The sequence below is a fragment of the Pongo abelii genome, chromosome 10 (genome assembly GCF_028885655.2).
Source record: "Pongo abelii isolate AG06213 chromosome 10, NHGRI_mPonAbe1-v2.0_pri, whole genome shotgun sequence".
NCBI lineage: Eukaryota > Metazoa > Chordata > Mammalia > Primates > Hominidae > Pongo > Pongo abelii.
In genome coordinates this window covers 61,123,931-61,143,119 of record NC_071995.2, presented here as the reverse complement: position 1 = coordinate 61,143,119, position 19,189 = coordinate 61,123,931, and the positions used below count along the sequence as shown (strand labels likewise).

The 19,189-nt window shown below is 38.7% G+C and overlaps 1 pseudogene; it reads left to right on the top strand.

The window, feature by feature from the left end:
• The first annotated feature begins 11,606 nt into the window (after window positions 1-11,606).
• LOC100459437 (probable ribosome biogenesis protein RLP24) lies at window positions 11,607-12,097 on the top strand (annotated as a pseudogene).
• The last annotated feature ends 7,092 nt before the right edge of the window (window positions 12,098-19,189 follow it).

The window sequence follows — 19,189 nt, the reverse complement described above, 5'->3', positions numbered from 1 at the left end:
TAGTTGCTTTGCAGGAATCCTTTTAAGCCACTGGTCCATTGAAAAAGATTGTTTTTGTTAAAGTAGATAAAATAATGCATACATCCACTGTACTGGAAACATATCATCTGTCATGTGTCACGACACGCTACAAATGAAGGAAGAAAGGAGTAAGGCAGCTACTGTGAGCCCTCCTCCCTATGGACTTCCACTGGGCTCTAAAAAAAACCCCTAAACCTCCACAATTAGTGGGTTAAATTTCATCAATAGGAGGCACTCAGCCCAGGCTTGAAAGCAGAAGGGAGAAGGAACTCAGATCCTTGCTCCTCAGCAGTGAGGGCAGGTGTCCACGTTCCCGCAGCTGGGAGGCTCTGCAGCAGCCTCCAGACATTCCCCCTCCAAGCAGGGGGGACCATCCCAGGTTTTTTCCTGCAACTCGCTGAATCAGTGGCACACCTAAACACTAGTGTCAGCTTTCTCTGATCTTCGCTACTCCTGTCACTTTTGTAAACACCTACCTGAAATCAAACCCCTCCTGCTTGAATCAACCCAGTAGTGTCTCTCTTCCTGACAGAATCATGACTCTATGTAAGGTTAAATTAGGCCCTTTTAAGGACCACCATGTTCATTCCTGCTTGACTTCCTCTCTGACCCAGATGTAAATATTGTCATCATTTTAGTGTCTGTCCTTTTAGATTGTATATATACATAGACAGAAATACAGAAGGTATCTTATATTTTTTAGTATTTTTTCTAAAACACAATGGTATTACTGTGAGTGTTGTGTTTACCTACTGGTGCATAACAAACCACACAAAAACTTACTGTTGTAAAAAGACTGACATTTCTTATGCTCACAATTCTGTGAGTCAAAAATTAGGGCAAGGCACAGCAGGAACAGTGTGGCTGCTCCACAATGTCTGGAACTTTAGCTGGGTGGCTCAAAAGGATAAGGATGGCTGCGATTGTTTGACTGGGGCCATATCTCCAGGACCTTGGCTATCCTCTACATGGCATCTGCTGGCACCATAATGTCCAGGATGCAGCCTCACTCACATGCCTATTGCCTGGGCTGGGGTGACATAAATGGCTGGAACAGCCAAGGTTGGCTGTCATCTCCTCTCCACATGACATTCTCAAGACAACAGAACTTCTTACAGAGCAGATGACTTCCCCCTAGAGCAAGAGTTGCAATAATGTGTTCCAAGAGACCCAGGTGGAACCTGCAAAGCTTCTTAAGACCCAGAATGACTTCTGCCACACTTTTCTGGTCCAGGAATTCATTGAAACCAGCCCAGATTCAAGGGAAGGATAGAAATAGATGCAACCTCTTGATGGGGGAAATGGCAAGGGAAAGGATTAATGGTGCCACTCTGGAGACAACTTATCACAATGAATACCATTCTGTAACTAGGTTTCACACTCAGCAATAAGTCTCGGTGATCTGCCAGGCTAGTCCATACAGATCTACCTCATTTCTTCTCATTCTTGTGTAATATTTACTAAGATTTTTCCACAATTTATTTGGACACTTTCTCCTTTATGGACGTATACATGGTTATCATTTTTCTGTTTTAAAATCATTCTTGACCATATTTATTTTTGTTTATGTTCCAGTATTTCTCAGGTTAATACTGAGAAGTAAAATTATATTTTTAGCATCAAAGAATAAGAGCATATTTAATTAAGAGCACTACCCAATTACCTTCTAAACTGGCTCATCCAGTTTGTATTACGCCATGACTGTATCAGCACTAGTTTCCCTAGTAATCACTTGACACTACCAAACTTTTGAAATGCATGCCAATTTGATTGGTGAAAAGTGATACCTCGGTTTTTTATTGATTTTTATTTCCCCGATATGGTGAATGCATATTCATCACTGGGTTCGTTCTTCTGAGTTGCATGTTCATGTCTTTTGCCCAGTTTTTCATTATCATTTTTTATGTTTCTATTTGTTTATAGAAACTGTTTTCTACTCTGGATTCTAATCTTCTTACTGTTACTTATTCAGAGCAAGTTTTGATGGAAGCCAGCACCTTAGCTACCTGGTTGAAACGTAAATGAAGAGCGGGGCTCAGAGCTATGAGGTTTGGGTCTTCGAGTCACTGCACCTACTTCTCAATTTAGCCAAAGTTGTATTCCAGAGTAAATCAGGATCCCAAAGATTCCCCAGGCAAAATCCCATCCATGAGGTTACAAATCATGCCTTTGACAGTGTTTTTCAAAATTTGATTCTCAATCAATGGCCTCGGAATCATGTGAATGCTTGTGAAAAATATAGATTTCTGGGCAATGCCCCACGTCTACCACATCAGAATTTCATGGAGTGGAGCCTAGTAATCTGCATTTTAACTAGCTATTTACTATTCACCACTAAAATTTGAAAATCACTACCCCAATTACGAGTCAGCAAGTTATACCAAGAGAGGAGGAAAGCGGGAGGTGGAATATTGTATCCCCTCCCTGGTTTGCTCTTGGAAGGAAAAACAGAACCAAAATAACATAGAATCTGAGAGCTAGAGGCATTTCGGAGGTCACCTAACCCAGTGGTTCTTAAACCTGCCAGGCATCGCCATCACTTGGAGAAATTTACTTAGACCAATAAAGTCAGGATCTCTGGAGGTTGGATCAGACACCAGCATTCGTAAAATGCTATGCTATATGTCATGCACCACAGTCAAGAACTACTAGCCTAATTCAAACCCCTTACTTTACGGAAAAGGAAACGGGCCACCTGAGTTTCTATCACTTGTCTTTTTGTTTGTCTCATGGATTCTAATTGGCAAGAACTTAGGTTTTCTGACCAGCCGTCCAGTGCTATCTCTAATATTTAACCATTTCTCTAGAAGGGCTGAAGTTGCTTGGAAAGGGTTAATGCTGAGAATACTCACCTGAGAATAAAGTGTTTTCACAATATGGGTACATGTTCTTTCCTAAAACTCAATTCTGTACTTAGTGTCTGAAGGAAAGAGCTTCCACATCTCTGCCTATAACAGTATTAGACAGGAAGCACAGCTATAATTATACAATAAGCTCTTTCCTCAAGTGGTTTTAAGAACCAAACATTCCATGCTTATACATCAGCCACTGATCAGGATCTGGGTATTTGTATTAATTTTACAGCCTCAAACTACTATGTTCTCAGAGACAGGAAGTAACATAAAAAGTAATCAGGAATTACAGTTTTCATTTATTCTTTGCTCTTTTTTTTTTCATTTTTTACTTTCCCTTTTCTCTGTGTTTTTTTGTTTGTTTGTTTGTTTGTTTTGAGATAGAGTTTCGCTCTTGTTGCCCAGGCTGGAGTGCAATGGCGCCATCTCGGCTCATCGCAACCTCTGCCTCCCGGGCTCAAACGACTCTCCTGCCTCAGCCTCCCGAGTAGCTGGGATTACAGGCATGTGCCACTACACCCAGCTAATTTTGTATTTTTATTAGAGATGGGGTTTCTCCATGTTGGTCAGGCTGGTCTTGAACTCCCGACCTCAGGTGATCTGCCTACCTGAGCCTCCCAAAGTGCTGGAATTACAGGCATGAGCCACCACGCCTGGCCTGTGTTCTTATTTTATAGTATAAGATTTCTTATTTGTATTACAAGATACCCTAAAACATATCTTTAAAAAGCCCTGCACAGAGAGGCACATAAGCCTAGGTTTGGGAAGCAGAAGTCTTCATTCTAATCCTTACTGTGCTCTAGTGGTAGGAGACAAGACAATTAATTCACTTACCTTCCCATCTTCTTGTCTATTCTACAAGATGGATAAGATAATTCATGCCCTGTTCATCTCACAAGATCATAGTGAGGTGAGATTTGTCAAAGTATTTTATAAACACAAGCATTGTAGAAGCATCCTCTATGCTTTCTCATGATGTACTTATGGGAGGGTAGATTTTGGTTTAAGACATATCCATTGGAAGCTACATCCAAAGGAGTTTCCTAAAATTGTCTTCTTCAGGAGCTATGCTAGGTCTCACCTATAAAGTTTCCCCAAAGGCAGAATTGTAGAGAGGCTACACAAAACTGGGAAAGGAAAATTCTTGAAGAATATACAAATAGTCAAAAAGTCTTTTCTGATGACTGCTAGTTCCATACCTAAATAATTACCACTCTGCAGTGGACTGAATATTTGTCCCCACCAAAATTCACATGTTGAAATCCTCACCCCAAGGTGACGATGTCAGTAGGTAAGGCCTTTGGGAGGTGATTAGATCATGAGGGTAGAGCCCTCATGAATGGGATTAGCACCCTTAGAAATGAGACCCAAGAGAGCTATCTTACCACTTCTGCTCTGTGGGGACACAGTGGGAGACGGACATTTGTGAACCAGAAAACAGGCCCTTACCAGCCAGCACCTTGATCTTATACTTCCCAGCCTCCAGTACTGTGAGAAATGAATTTTGTTTGTTTGTTTAAAAGCCACCCAGTCTACGGTAATTTGTTATAGCAGTCTGGCTGGACTACGACACATTCTTAAATTCTACACCTTTTCCCCTAGTCTTAACAGCCTAAATTTTTGTTTCTGTAACTCTGCCTTGACATCTCATGTTTTAGTTTTTTCTTTAACCCTGCGCCATACACAACATACACAAAAACACTATGCAGAAGGAAATTAGAACTCAAAAGAAATCAATACCTAAGATGTTTATTTTTTAATTTTAAAGTGGTAACAAAATGGCATTTATCAAATAGGGTGTTATTCCTATGTATGGCAAGAACTCTTGTTAGCTTTTTGTACTTTGAGGGGTGGAATGAAAAAGTACATACTTTTACTGATTATGAAAGTAGTCTGAGTTTATAGAAAAAGGGAAGAAACTAGGGAAAGAAAATAATATAATTCTTATATAATTTTTATTAATATCATTTATCAAGGGTTGTGTTTAACATTTTAATATATTTTCTTCCAGACAGCTTTCTATAGAAACAAATAGACTTGCATATATGTTTTAAAATTTGGATGAAATTGTATATATAGTATTAGATCTTCATTTTTTTAATTTAGCATTTTTATTATGATTATAGTTTTATACCCTTAATTATTCTTCACAGTCATGATTTTAACTGTTTCTATCTTACTTCATTGTATGGAGGAATTGTGATGTAATTTTTTTTCTCCAGGTGTTGGACACATTAACATAATAATAACTACCACTTATGGAGCACATAGTGCCTGTGATTGTGGTAATAACTTTAGTTACATTATCTTTTCTCACAGCTGGGTTGAATCATATGAATTATCCAGTATTTGACTGGTTTTGACTTACGAAAGTGGTAATTTCATGTGATTCAACCTCATACATATTACCATTATACCATATATACCAAGTTTTAGAGGTTACTTGCCTGCCCAGGTTGCACAGCATGTGGGGAGCTGGGGTGTGAACCCACATCTGTCTGATTCCAAGTCCTTAATCTTAACCACCACTATGCTATTACAAGTTATTGAATTGGGGTTGTCAAAATTATTTTTTTAATGAATGCTCTCCCTTCTGTTCCTATTAACATACATCTTTCCAATTAAAATAATGTTGCTTTAACTTCTTTAAATATATAGCACCATGATGATCAGAAAGATTTCTTATTTTCCTGTTTGTTTATCTAATACTTCTGTCCTTTATTAGAAATCTACCCTATTTAAACAAATTAAATTACATCAAAGTCTAACCACGGGAACATTGCAGAGCACTTCACTTTCTCTAGGTTCAAGATGCTCCCTCTTTATTCTTTTATTCTCTGACCTAACTCTTCAGATTACGTATGTGGGTCACTTATTTTTACCATGATAATGCTATAGGATTGGGCGTAATTCCATACAGTCTTCCTATGTACAGCCAAGACCAGAGAAGTAAGGATAATGAAAAGTCACTCGTTAAGCATGTACTATGGGCCATTCGTAATGCAAAGTACTTCACACATTATATTGCATTCTCACTGTAATCCTATGGAATATAACTTATCCTCATTTTACTGATGAGAAAACTGAAAATTAGATGTATCCATTTGCTTGCAGGTACACAAGAAGAGACAGAGCTAGAATTTTAATCTGGGTCAGACTCCTGGGCAGATACCGGTTTTGTACAATAATATTGGACATAAATATTCATTTCTCTCAGAAAACAGAAGCCAAATCATGCATGTTGAGTTTCAATCATCTTCTAAACACGTCTTAAACATCCTGAATTCTTGCTTGGATGTTTCTCTCTCAGCACAGAAAAATGTCTTCTTCCGCTGACCTCCACACTTTTCTGGCTCAGGCTCCCCATCTACCAGTTCTTTTGCTAGACTAAGTGTGTAACTTTAATTCACTGAGCCTTGATTTGCTCATCTACAAAAATAGATCCAATTCAGCTTCAAAACTCTACAAGTCTGTGTGTAAGAAGGAAGAAGACACAGCATTCATTAGACAAAAGGAAACAGGATAACCGTATCAGTAGTTTGTAAATTACAGCATTTTTCTTAGCATTTTCTTCTATGCTAAGAAAAAGCACAAACTCACTGAATATAATCTATTGCAGGGTCATCTGTAAATGCATAAGGTCAAGGTGAAATAAGATGAAATTTGTAATATAGAACTGAAAAATATGCAATGTATCTATAAGGAAACTACTGCACCACATTGGTTGTTATCGCTTTTGTTTTTGTTTGGTGGATGGTGGGAGGGTTGTTTTTGTTGTCGTTTTGTGTCAAAGAAAGAACACTTGTTCTCGAAGAAGATAAACTTGAATTCTGGAATCAGATCCAGCCTATTTTTTAATCTCATATGATCCATGATATCCCTTGTTGTTAAATACATTTTGAAAAAAAAGTTCTGGCATTGTCATTTAGTTAAACCATCTTTTCCTTCTATAGCTATGGGAAAGTAAATTTTAAGTGGCATACTTTTACACAATTCATAATTATTTTATTATACAGTTTGTGAATCAAAGCACTGTGCTTTAAAGAAAATCTATTTATATTTATGAAATTCCCATTTCTCTCTAAAATAACAAAATGTTGTGATATCCAGGAAAACTATCTTCTCATCATATAAAAAAGGATGGGAGGAGAGTAAGAGTCTCCCATTGTACATAAATATTCTCTCAGAACAGCCTCTAGCTACCTCCACTGTCAGAGCTACCACTTAAACCTTGATAGCTATGAGGCTACCCTATCTAAAAAGTAATGGAAACGAGGGTTGAAGAAGATGGAAAATATAGTCTTCTTGCATCTTAGGATGGCTAGAATATTGCCTCTTAAATAGAAGAAAACATGTTATAAAAGGGATGTAGCAGCTAATTGCTTGATCTCTTAACCTTCTGGCATTTCATTTTGGAAAAATAAAATTTATGCCACAAGTGCAAGGCTCAGCTAACAGAGTAGTAATGACATGGAGAAAAATGAAAACTGGAGTATTTATTGGGCAGAAAGTAACAGAATAAAAGAGCCAAATACAGCATCATTTTAAAGGAACAGTTCTTAAAATAATAAGATTTAAAGGGCCTCATGACATAAAGAATGTGTTAAATTCCCCTGCACAGTCATTACATCAAGCTGAAAGCCAAAAACCTTTTGAATGAGAATATTTGTGTTTGGTCTGTGGTTAATCAATATAATCAGACATATGACCAAAAAAATACTATTTTATTTATTTATTTATTTATTTATTTATTTATTCATTTATTTGTTTTGAGATGGAGTCTTGCTCTGTCACCAGGCCGGAGTGCAGTGGCATGATCTTGGCTCACTGAAACCTCCGCCTCCCGAGTTCAAGTGATTCTCCTGCCTCAGCCTCCCGAGTAGCTGGGATTACAGGTGCGCACCACCACACCCGGCTAATTTTTTTATATCTTTAGTAGAGACGGGTTTTCACCATGTTGGCCAGGCTGGTCTCGAGCTTCTGATCTCGTGATCTGCCCGCCTCAGCCTCCCAAAGTGCTGGGATTACAGGCGTGAGCCACCGCGCCTGGCCCAAATGTTTTTATGAGTGAGAAGGAAATAGGAAGAAGGATCCTTGGAAAACCAGTATGATAGAGAAGAACATAACTGCATATTTCCAAACAGCATCTGGGGGCTTAAAAGGAAAGATACAGCTTATCAACCATAAGGGCTGCCCATCTACAGTGACAGGCTTCTGGGAAACCAGGCTTTTGGCTTGGGTGGTAATGCTGGTGATTCTGTGATACAGTTCATTCAAGTAGAATGGAAGGACCCTCATTTAGGAACTTAAGTGCATCTCATTAAAGATAAGTGATAATGAAAAAAGTGAAGACATTTGCATTTGAGCCATTTTAGGACAGGCTAAGATTACAACCTGAAGGGCAAGATGAGTGTGAGTTATATGAGTGATACAGCACCTAAAGGAGCATCCAAGGTCAAAACTCCAGAGAAGCAAAAACCTTCTGTAAGGAACAAGAGGGCTTTCCAGGGACCCTTCGTCTGAACTTTTTGCTTCATGAGGAGTGGTATGGTCCAGTGGAAAGGATATCTCCTTGAGAGTCACACAGACCTGGGTTCACATTCTGGTTCGGCACATAATTACTGCTCAGCTGGGGATAATATACCTATTCTGCAGGGTGGTTATGTTAACTAAGGTAGTAACCATAGACAAAGTACCTAACATGTAGTAGATGCCAATGAATCTACATTGTCGTCTCATCAACAATGATGCTGGTCATCATTTCAAAGCCATTTAACTTTTCACGAATACAAGCAGGCTGTCATTTCTGATTCAGACCTTTATCCTGTGCTGTACTCTGTGCTGGAAATCCTAGAAAGGTAGAGGTAGAAAAGAAAATGAGAGAAACTTATTCTATAACCTCCACTCCAAAGGACTATCACTGGAAATATCCTTTAAAAATTAGTATTTCTGACCCTCCCATATCCCCCTCTCCGAGAAACACCCAAGAATGATCAATAAATACTTCATAAATTAAAAAAAGAAAAAAAAAAAAAAAAAAAATTAGTATTTCCCTTTTTAAGAACAGAGGTTCTTAAATTGGGTCATTTCTAGACAGCTGAGTGCCTTGTGAAGAACTACTTTTCCTCTCAGTCACTACCTCTTAACCTTTCTTCATTATGGCCTCCACCTCCCACCAGCCTTTTAGACATTTTTTACTAATCATCACTTTCATAATATTTTAATACAATAGATATACTGTATATCTGTGCCTATGCATAAAGAATGAGGTATTTTTGCCTCCTAGTTTCATCAACCGAGTTTCGCCCCACTGGGGGCAAGATTGCCCTAGTTGAGAATACATGCTCCAAGTTTCTTCTCCAGTCCCCAGCCACCTCTGCTCTCACCATCATGCCCCAAGCCAGGATCTGCCTACATTCAGCTTTCACCAGGGGTGCTGACACCAGTGAATCTGTCTTCACGTGACAAACCATAAAAAGAGAAAGATAGGAGAAAGGTCAAGTGCAGTTTCATAAATAAGGTTTTACAGACAGACACAAGCCAAAGGGAATGAAATCACCAGTTATGACAGAAGACGGAATCACTGCTCAGAACTATCAAACCCCAAAACTTAATTCATGCCTACCCTTACAGAAACTCATGGTACAGATTGGAAAGGAAATGGTATCTTAACCAATACTGTTCCAATGTTTTCCTCATGTCTTTACTTTTTAATGTGCACGTGCCCATGTGTGTGCATTATAAAACAAGTGTAAGTTAGATATTAGTTGATATTTCCCTCTAACAAATGTTTTTGGACACTTCCAGTATCTTCTACATTGTTAAGCTTGCTCAACAATGTGCTCCATTCAATCTAATCTCCAGGTGCAATGTTTTTGTTGCTCTTCAAGCTTACTAATTTCTTATTACTTGCTAAATCTCTAAAACTGATTATTTAGGAAATGCCATAATGAGCAAACCCTCCTTGTGTGATAAATTTGCACTCGACATTTGACCAAGAAAATTCAGTGTCTGTATGTGTGTTTGGAAATATTATTATATCATGACACAGTAAAAAAAAATCTAACCATAGGTTATTAGTGTTCACATATACTGCTTTTCCTAATGAAGTGCCTTCCCAGATCAAACTTTGAGAAAGTCATTTGTAGACTGGTTCTTTTTGGTTGGTATGATATGTTGGGTTAGACATGATTTTCTCTCATGTTGGCATTTTAACTTAAATTCTTTGCTGAGTTTTTCTAACAACGATATTGTTAGGAATTAATTTGAGGAACGATGACAGGGTAGATTCAGTCAATGCAAGCTATATCCTTAGGCCACTAAATAACAGGATTTTCTGTACGTTCAAAGACTGAGAGAATCCTAAGCCAGGAACCTAGGATTTCGTGGTTAAGCAGGATTAAGTTAACTGCCCTGAACTTCTTGAAGCATGAAGTTCTCAGTTTGATTTCTTAGTGCTTTGGGCTACAGTAGGTGTATGGTATATCCCTTGTGAAGTCTGAACTTCACTGGGCTTTAAGCAATGACTAATTAAGGATCAAAGATAGTTCCAATTTAAGTGGTAAAAAAAGAAAAGTAAAAGAAACATGGAAATCAGCACTCACAACACTGGTAGGAATCAAAACTGCTACTACATTTCTTAGGGAAAAGGTGGCAGAATTTATCAAGAGACTAAGTGAGCATACCCTGTAACCCAGCAAATGGATGTCTAAAAACCTATCCTAAAGAACTGACAATGAAGGGGCCTAAAGATTTACTATAAGGATAATAGTTGCAAGGTTATTTATAATATTTTTTAATGTAAGCCCCTAACTGTCCCACTGTGGGAAATGATTAAATAAACAATGGCAGATCTAAACATTTCCATACAAAAACAGGTAACAAAACTAGTAAGAAATCAATTATAAGTGAAATATGCCAGTCACAAAAACACAAATACCATATGAGGCCACTTATACAAAGTACCTAGAATCATCAAAATCACAGATACAGGAAGTAGAATGGTGGTTGCCAGGGGCTGGAGGGACTGCGGAGTGGAGAGTTGTTCAATGGGTACAGAGTTTCAATTTTGCAAGATGAAAAGAGTTTTTAGAGATTGTGTGCAGAAAAATACAAATGTACTCAACGCTGCTAAACTGCACCCTTAAAATGGTTAAGGTGGTAAATTTTATGTATGTTTTGCCACAATTAAATTTTTTTAAATTTTAATAACAATTATATCTTGAAGATGACATTTTGAGTAGTTTTAATTTTCTTCATTTAATTTGTCTACGTTTTCTAAATATTTTCTGGAAACCATGTATTTTGTTTGTAGTAAGTGGGGAATCTATTTATATGAAAAAAAACTCATTCTTTCTTTAGTTGATATTTTTAGTAGCTGATAGCTTTGTGTGATAAAATAAAGATACTTGGTTATTTTCCCTATGGAACATTTTTTTTTTACCCAGAATGCTCTCGCTGCCATATACCCCCATACTTACCTACAGAAGATGTACATACCCTTCAATACCCAATTTGAGCCCACCTTCCCTAAGAAATATTCCCTTGTGACATTAGTGAGAATTCATTCTCATTTTCAAAGCACCTGTAGTGATAGCAATAATAATAATACCTAATGTTATTTAGGTGTAACAAGCGCTGTAACAAGCACTAAGATTAGCACATCATTTTGTCTCCTAAAAAATCATACATTTTCCACCTCTCAAGCTTGGTGTTTGGTCATAGGGGTTCAACATGTGTATGGAGAAGTGTTATTTCTATTTGGGGCCCATCCACCCTGGCCACGCCATGGTGTTCATCCACAACGATTGCAAGGTGTTCAGATTTTGTAAATCTAAATGTCATTAAAACTTTAAAAAGAAGTGCAATTCTTGCAAGGTCATGTGGACTACAGCATTCCAGAAAGCAGCTGGTGAAAAGCTTACAGTGGATAATTCATTTAAATATGAAAAATGTAGAAATGAACCTATCAAATACCAGTGAGAGCTATGGAATAAAACTATTGATGCAATGAAGAGAGTTGAAGAGATCAAACAGAAGCGCCAAGCTACCCTTACAATGAACAGATTGAAGAAAAATAGAGCTACAGAAAGTTCAGGATATATCAAAGAAGTCAAGCAAAACATCCATCTTATTGGAGCCCCTCTGGCAGGCAAAGAAAGCAGCTGGAAGAGAAAATGGTACAGCAATGACAACAGGATGTGGACATGGAAGATGCTTCTTAAAAATCTCACTGTAACTATTTCTATATGTACACTTGAAAATGTCCTTTGGAGATTTGGAACTGCTAAATTATTGGTTTTTTTTTTTTTTTTTTACATAAGGTCACTTAAATGAAAAGTGATTAAAATATATATTTCCTACATTACCATCTACAAAACATCAGTTATTACAAATGTTAGATTGCATCTCAATGTTAAATCTTCACTGATAGATGTAGTTATGTAAATCATGAAAATTCTGTTTATAACTATAAAAGTGAATTGTGGGCGTAAAATGGTCATGCCATTTGGATAATGTCAGAAGGCAGCATTTATACAGTAACTAATGACAAAAATTCATGGCTAGCGAGATATAAAATAAAATATTATTTGCAGTAAAATATTTCATTTATTAATGTTATAGAATCAGGGGGATACAAGGAACCAACAATCTGTATGACAGAGTTGAATATCTTTTATTTTGACTTCAGTGTTTCCTGTTTTGGTTTATTGGCATCTTAGAACAGCATAATGGCATTGTTTGATGGGGCCTCATTATACTGGACTGTTTTGACCTGGTTACCTGGTTTAGCCATTCTGCTAGGTAATTGTGGATGTTGTAAATGAGAGCTGAATAGTCTCTGCCTGAAATGGCACTATACCCTATAATTTCCACTTTGGAGAATACTCAGTTCTAACTTGTGATTCCTGGTAGAACAGACTTCATTTTTCTAGCCTAGCAATGACTGAGAAGCAGAGGAATCCCAGTGCCTTTTAAAATGCTTTGTGTGGTTTTCTTTTAAAAAGCTTCTAATTGTTTTTTGGAAAGTAGAATTTATGAGTAGAACATCTGTTCATTATTTGCAGGTAAAATAAAACCATTTTCAAAGTAAAAAAAAATTACACATTTAAGTAGATGTTAGCATCCCCATTATATAGATGAGGAAAACAAGGGAGTGACACAAAATACCTTGAATTGTAAAACAAGGTTACAATCTAGGTCTATTTGCTTCAGACTGTATGTCCCTGTATTACCACCTGTATCTTGCAGGGCTCTGAATATTGCTACGCTGGCTTTCTTTCTGTCACAGACGTTTAAACCCATCTTTGGCAGGACAACATTTTTGAAATATTAATTTTTTCCCTTCTGCTCATATTTCCCACTCCATTTGCAGAGATACTAGGTCCTGAACTCCTTGCCACTGGGGAAAGATATGATAGATCCAAAAGTAGAACATAGCTGAGGAGACTCTTCTGATAGACTGGACATTCTGTGAACTCCAGGACTGATAGGATATTTGGGACAGGCTTCATTAAATAGAGCAGGTCTTCTCTTCATTAGCAACCCCATCTTTCCACTCACCCACTCTTTAAAAGGGAAAGGGGGAAGAAGGAAGGCCAGAAGAGAAGCAGGGAGACCAGTGACCTAGATGGCTATCCAAGAGAGGAACCCTTTATCCCAGTTCCCAGGTTTGAGTTGGAGAGAGTGAATGCTTTGGGTACATAAGGAAGTAGACATGGATCCTAGAGAGTTTCGGAAAAATTACTGTGCCTCAGAGTGTCATGAAAACCTCAATTACAGCACTGAAGGAGAGGTAGACTTTGGTTCTGAAGGGACCAGAGAAGAAGGAGCTTCTCAGAGGCGATCAACAATGTAACCATTACCATCCCTTGGGTTGTACAACTGGGGAAACTCCCTGGCCTGGTACCAGGAGGGAGGTATGGAATGCTGCCCCTGAACCGTTGTGTTAGTCTATTCTCATGCTGCTAATAAAGACATACCTGAGACTGGGAAATTTATGAAGGAAAGAGGTTTAATTTACTCACAGTTCCACATGGCTAGGGAGGCCTCACAATCATGGCAGAAGGCAAAGGAGGAGCAAAGTCACATCTTACATGGTGGCAGGCAAGAAAGCTTGAACAGGGGAACTCCCATTTATAAAACCATCAGATCTCGTGAGACTTATTCACTACCGCAAGAACAGTATGGGGGAAACCACCCCATAATTCAATTATCTTCCACCTGGCCCCATCCTTGACATGTGGGGATTATTACAATTCAAGGTGAGATTTGGGTGGAGACACAGCCAAATCATATCAACCCTGTTTTCTGAACACCACTAAAATTTAACGTTGTTATATATGATCCAGGATTTAATCTAGTATAGTGGGAGTACAGGTGAAACAAAAATTTATAATTCTTGTATCTGAATGATGAATTCAAGGCTCTCTATTTTGGCATATTTGTAAAGTTTTTCATAATTAAAAATTTAATTTTAAAATTTCTGTCTTTAATAATATCCCAAAGGTCTTAGAAGACACCAGCAATTTAGTTTCTTTCCAACTGCAATGACCTTGGGCATGACTGGCCCAAACTGGATGAGTTGAACCAGGCCATCTGCATTCTTTAGGAAGAATAGATCAATGCATAGATCAATCTATGCCAGCATAGATCAATGCAAGACTAATGATGGAGCAATGAATGTCTCATTGATACCTGCAACATACTGATATTGCTTCCCCTTTCTCTTTCATCCTGTGCTTTAGGCCTTACTACATAAAGCCCCTGGAACTTATTGTTAAATAGGTACATGAGATATACAGTAAAATCATCAATGGATTTTATCAAGGAAGAAGCTGAAACTACAAAAAATCCAAATACCTGGCCCAGATAAGACAGCAACAGGGAACAAGTCCAGAGTTTTAACCTAGTTTTTGTCACAAAAGTCTTTACTCTTTCTTGTATACCATACTCACTCTCTAGCTCCTTAAGTTTAGGGACTTTGTTTTAACAAATCTTTGTATATCCCACAGTCTAGAAATAGAAACCCAGAGTCAAGGTCCTGAATTTTAACCAGTTGCTTGGAGAAATCACATGACCTCTACAGGCCTCATATACTTTATTGATGGCTAGATAATAATAGTTAACATTTATGGACTACTTTATGGTAGACATTATTAAACACATTATATACATTAACTTAATTAACTCTCATGTCACCCTATACCTATGTAATCCTATAATTAAATCATTTATATAGAAAAAGAATAAAAGACTGAGGGAGATGAATTGTTTGGGCAGGTTCATAGAGCTGAAATTGTGGGATCATGAATCAAAGCAGGCTCTCTGACTGCATTCCAAAGCATGAACCCTTAACTACTTAGTGTCTATACAGCCTTCTATATGAGAGTTCCATGGTCTCTTCCAGCTCTACAGTCTATGACCCTGTATAACTGCAGACTTTCTCATGTTGAAGAATCTTTTGGATTCCCTAACTTCCCTTACAGAAGCGTTTCCCTGTAATTATTTTTAAAAATCAAGTTGAAGTTCAGAATCCCCTACAGTTAGGATAACTCTCCACAAGTTCACCCTTAATGCTGCTCTTACATGTTTATCCTATTATTCCATAGTTCCTTTTAGCACAGTTTACTGTCTTCAAATGATTTACACAAGCCAAGCTTATGTCTACCAGGAATTTACCTCCACCCTTTAAAAAAATGTAATGTCTCTTCTTCTGAAATTCCTTTTTACCCCAAACCTTCTTTTATCTATGGCAGACACGCCAGAAACACTTACTTCCAGGTACAGCTTGTACTAATCCACCCAGGGGCTGATCTACAGGGCACTGTGTCAGTGCTATGTGTCCTGCTCCCTGGAATGCCCAGAGATACAAACGAGGGTGCTGCTGGTGGGTTGCTGTTCTTGTGCCATGATGATTCCTTTCACTCTTTCTGGAGAAGCACATGAGAGCATGACCTCCGCAGACTGACTGACTAAGCCCAGCCATGGTCATGCCACACAGTAGCTGAGAGACCCTTGGCAAGTTATAAAACTTCTCTGGGCCTCATATATAAAGCAGGTATAATAATAGTTCCTTCATAAGATTTGTGTGAAGATTCAATGAGTTAATACACACAGAGCTTTTTAAAGAATTCCTGGTACATTGTAAGTGCTTAGAAACTATATCTATTATAAGGCCATCTAACTCCTTGGGTACCAGCCTTCTGTGAACACTTTACTAGGCTAAAAGCCTGTTTCCAAAACACATGGCAAGAGACAGTATATACCACGGTGGTTAGGAGTAGAGTCTTTAGAGTGAAAAAGACCTAGATTCACATTCCAACTCTTTGCTTGCGAGTTGTGTGAATTTGGGCAAGCACACCTCTCTGAGGCTGTTTCCTCACTGTAGAATGAAGATAATAATATTATCTTTCCAGGGTGGACATGATGATGAGAAAGAATAATATATAGGGTACTTAGCCCAGATTCCCTATGAATTAGAGCCTGAGACAAGCTTGTACACTAACAATTTATTGGAGGATACAATCCCAGGACAGAGAAAGTAAAGAAAAAGGATAAATGGGGAAAAGAAGGAGGGAAGGAAAATATAGATGGTGTGTAATCAATGTGGCCATAGTTTCAGGAGAAAACAACTGGTTGTACAGAGCACCTGCAGGTGGGCAGAATTGTCCATCAAGGGAAGGAAGGAAGAGGGATTTATCTACTTGCTCTCTGTGGTTTTCTGCCTCTCATTAGTAAATCTTCAATCCGCATTAACTCCTGTGCACTTTTAGTTGTGTCACTAGGTCCTTCTAGGCTGTTACTGGGGAAGGCAGATCCCGTATCCTGTCAGGAACCTTCTGAACCTGAAAGTGGTGTGAGAAGCCAGCACCTCCATGGATCTGATGAGGTTGGGTCTTGCCACTGGGGCTGCCACAGCCGTATCAGAACTCAGCCTTACCTCAGGGGAGATTGATACCTGGCTGTGTCAAGAGATGAGGCTGGACCCTCTTTTGAGTGAGCAACCAAATACCCAGGAAGAAAGTTGGGCAAAGAGAATTTGGGGAAGTTCACAATTTGTTCCAGTATGGCACTCAATTCAGTGGGTGGTAATTAGTAAATAAATAAATGGTTGCTGACATTGTTAATGGTACAAACACATAATCAGAATGGTATAAATTCCAGAACAGTATGTGAAACCTGGGAATACCTTATTTCCCTGAAAACTAGTTCTGAATTCTCAAGGTGATGGGGCACTAAGGGCTACCCTCACCAGATGCCAGGACTGGCCCAGTGGATAGAAAGTGAATACTGTACGTTATGGTTTTGTTTTGTTTTGTTTTTTGTTTTGTTTTGTTTGAGACAGAGTCTCGCTCTGTCACCCAGGCTGGAGTGCAGCCGCGCGATGTCAGCTCACTGCAAGCTCCGCCTCCCGGGTTCACGCCATTCTCCTGCCTCAGCCTCCCGAGTAGCTGGGACTACAGGCGCCTGCCGCCACGCCTGGCTAATTTTTTGTATTTTTAGTAGAGACGGGGTTTCACTGTGTTAGCCAGGATGGTCTCAGTCTCCTGACCTTGTGATCCGCCTGCCTCGGCCTCCCAAAGTGCTGGGATTACAGGCGTGAGCCACCACGCCCAGCCTACTGTACGTTATGTTTTAAGATTCCTCGCCTCTCAAATCATTTTTTCTCCTTATCAGCCTCACTGTCTAAACTTAGGTGTGCAGTGTGTTTCTTGGGCACACACATAAGGGCTTCCAGTGCTCTGAGGGATAGCAGATGGGAAGGCAGACAGTCTCACGGCTTTTGTGTGGGTAGGAATGAGAAAGGAGGCAGAATGTTATGCTTGGGAGAGTGTCTTGATTATGGAAGTGGAATTAGGGATTTCTTAGGAAAAGGACTTTAAAGACAAGGTGTGGGGAGGACTAAGGCACCATATTGGGAAAACAGGAATGAAGCTTGGGGGCTGAACACACACTTGACCTTACTTCATGGTTTTAGCTAGGTCTAAACTTTTGGCGTTTGGCCCAAAGTTTTGTGAGTCTTAATAAGCCATGTAAATCAAATGAAATTTCTCTGCCCAAAGTTAGTGAGAAAAAATCAAGGTTTAAGCCTGATTTAAAATATGAAACATTCTGTTATAATTCTCCATAAAAGGAACTAGCGATGCCTTGGATAAATGGCTGATTCTAGGGCTGGGACAAGAAGTATAAAATATGAACCTGGAGCATCTTGTAGCACCAGAAATTAAGGAATTGCTCAAAAAACAAAACAAGGATTACATGTCAGAAGGACACAGGAGCCAACAGGAAGAGCTTCTAAAGGCCCAGCCTGGAATAATTTGACAACAAAATGGATACCATTGTATTAGATTATAACCCAAAGCATACTATAAATATCCATGAGTCAATAATCATATGAATAAATAATTGAATATAGAATAAATATGAGGAAAACAAATCTCTTGTACAAAAGAATGCCAAATAACTTATTGATATCACTTTCTCAAAGAGGTAGAGCATAACTCCTCCCTCCTTAAGTATGGCCTGCACGTGGTAACTTCCTTCCAGAGCCAATTGTGTAAAGGAGGGAAAAAAGTAGCTTTACAGTGGAGAAATCTGTAAAACACTACCTCAACCAGTGAATCAAGGTTAACATCCACAGTGACAAGTCATGATGATGGGATGATGTGATAAAAGTGGCGCTGTAACTCTATGGTCTTTCTCCCCCCAGACCCATAAACCATGTTTAATCATGAGAAAAACTTAAGACAAAACCAAATGGAGGAACGGTCTCCAAAATACCTGACCAGTACTCCTCAAAACTGTCAAGGCCATCAAAAACAAGTAAAGTTCCAGAAAATGTCACAGTCAAGAGGAGTTTAATGGCCGAGTTCAGTGGCTCATGCCTGTAATCCCAGCACTTTGAGGGGCCAAGATGGGCAGATCACCTGAGGTCAGGAGTTCGAGAACAGCCTGGCCAACATGCTGAAACCCTGTCTCTACTAAAAATACAAAAAAAAAAAAAAAAAAAAAAATAGCTGGGTGTGGGGGTAGATGCCTGTAATCCCAGGTACTTGGGAGGCTGAGGCAGGAGAAGAGCTTAAACCCTGGAGACGGAGGTTGCAGTGAGCCAATTTCATGCCATTGCACTCCAGCCTGGGCAATAAGAGTGAAATTCCATCACAAAAAAAAAAAAAAAAAAAAAAAAGAGTTTAAGGAGACACAACAACTTAATGTCAGTGCAATATCCCAGATAGGATCTCAAAAAAGAAAAAGGGCATCAGGATAAAACAAAAGAAATCTGAATAAAATACAGACTTAATAGCAATGTAGTA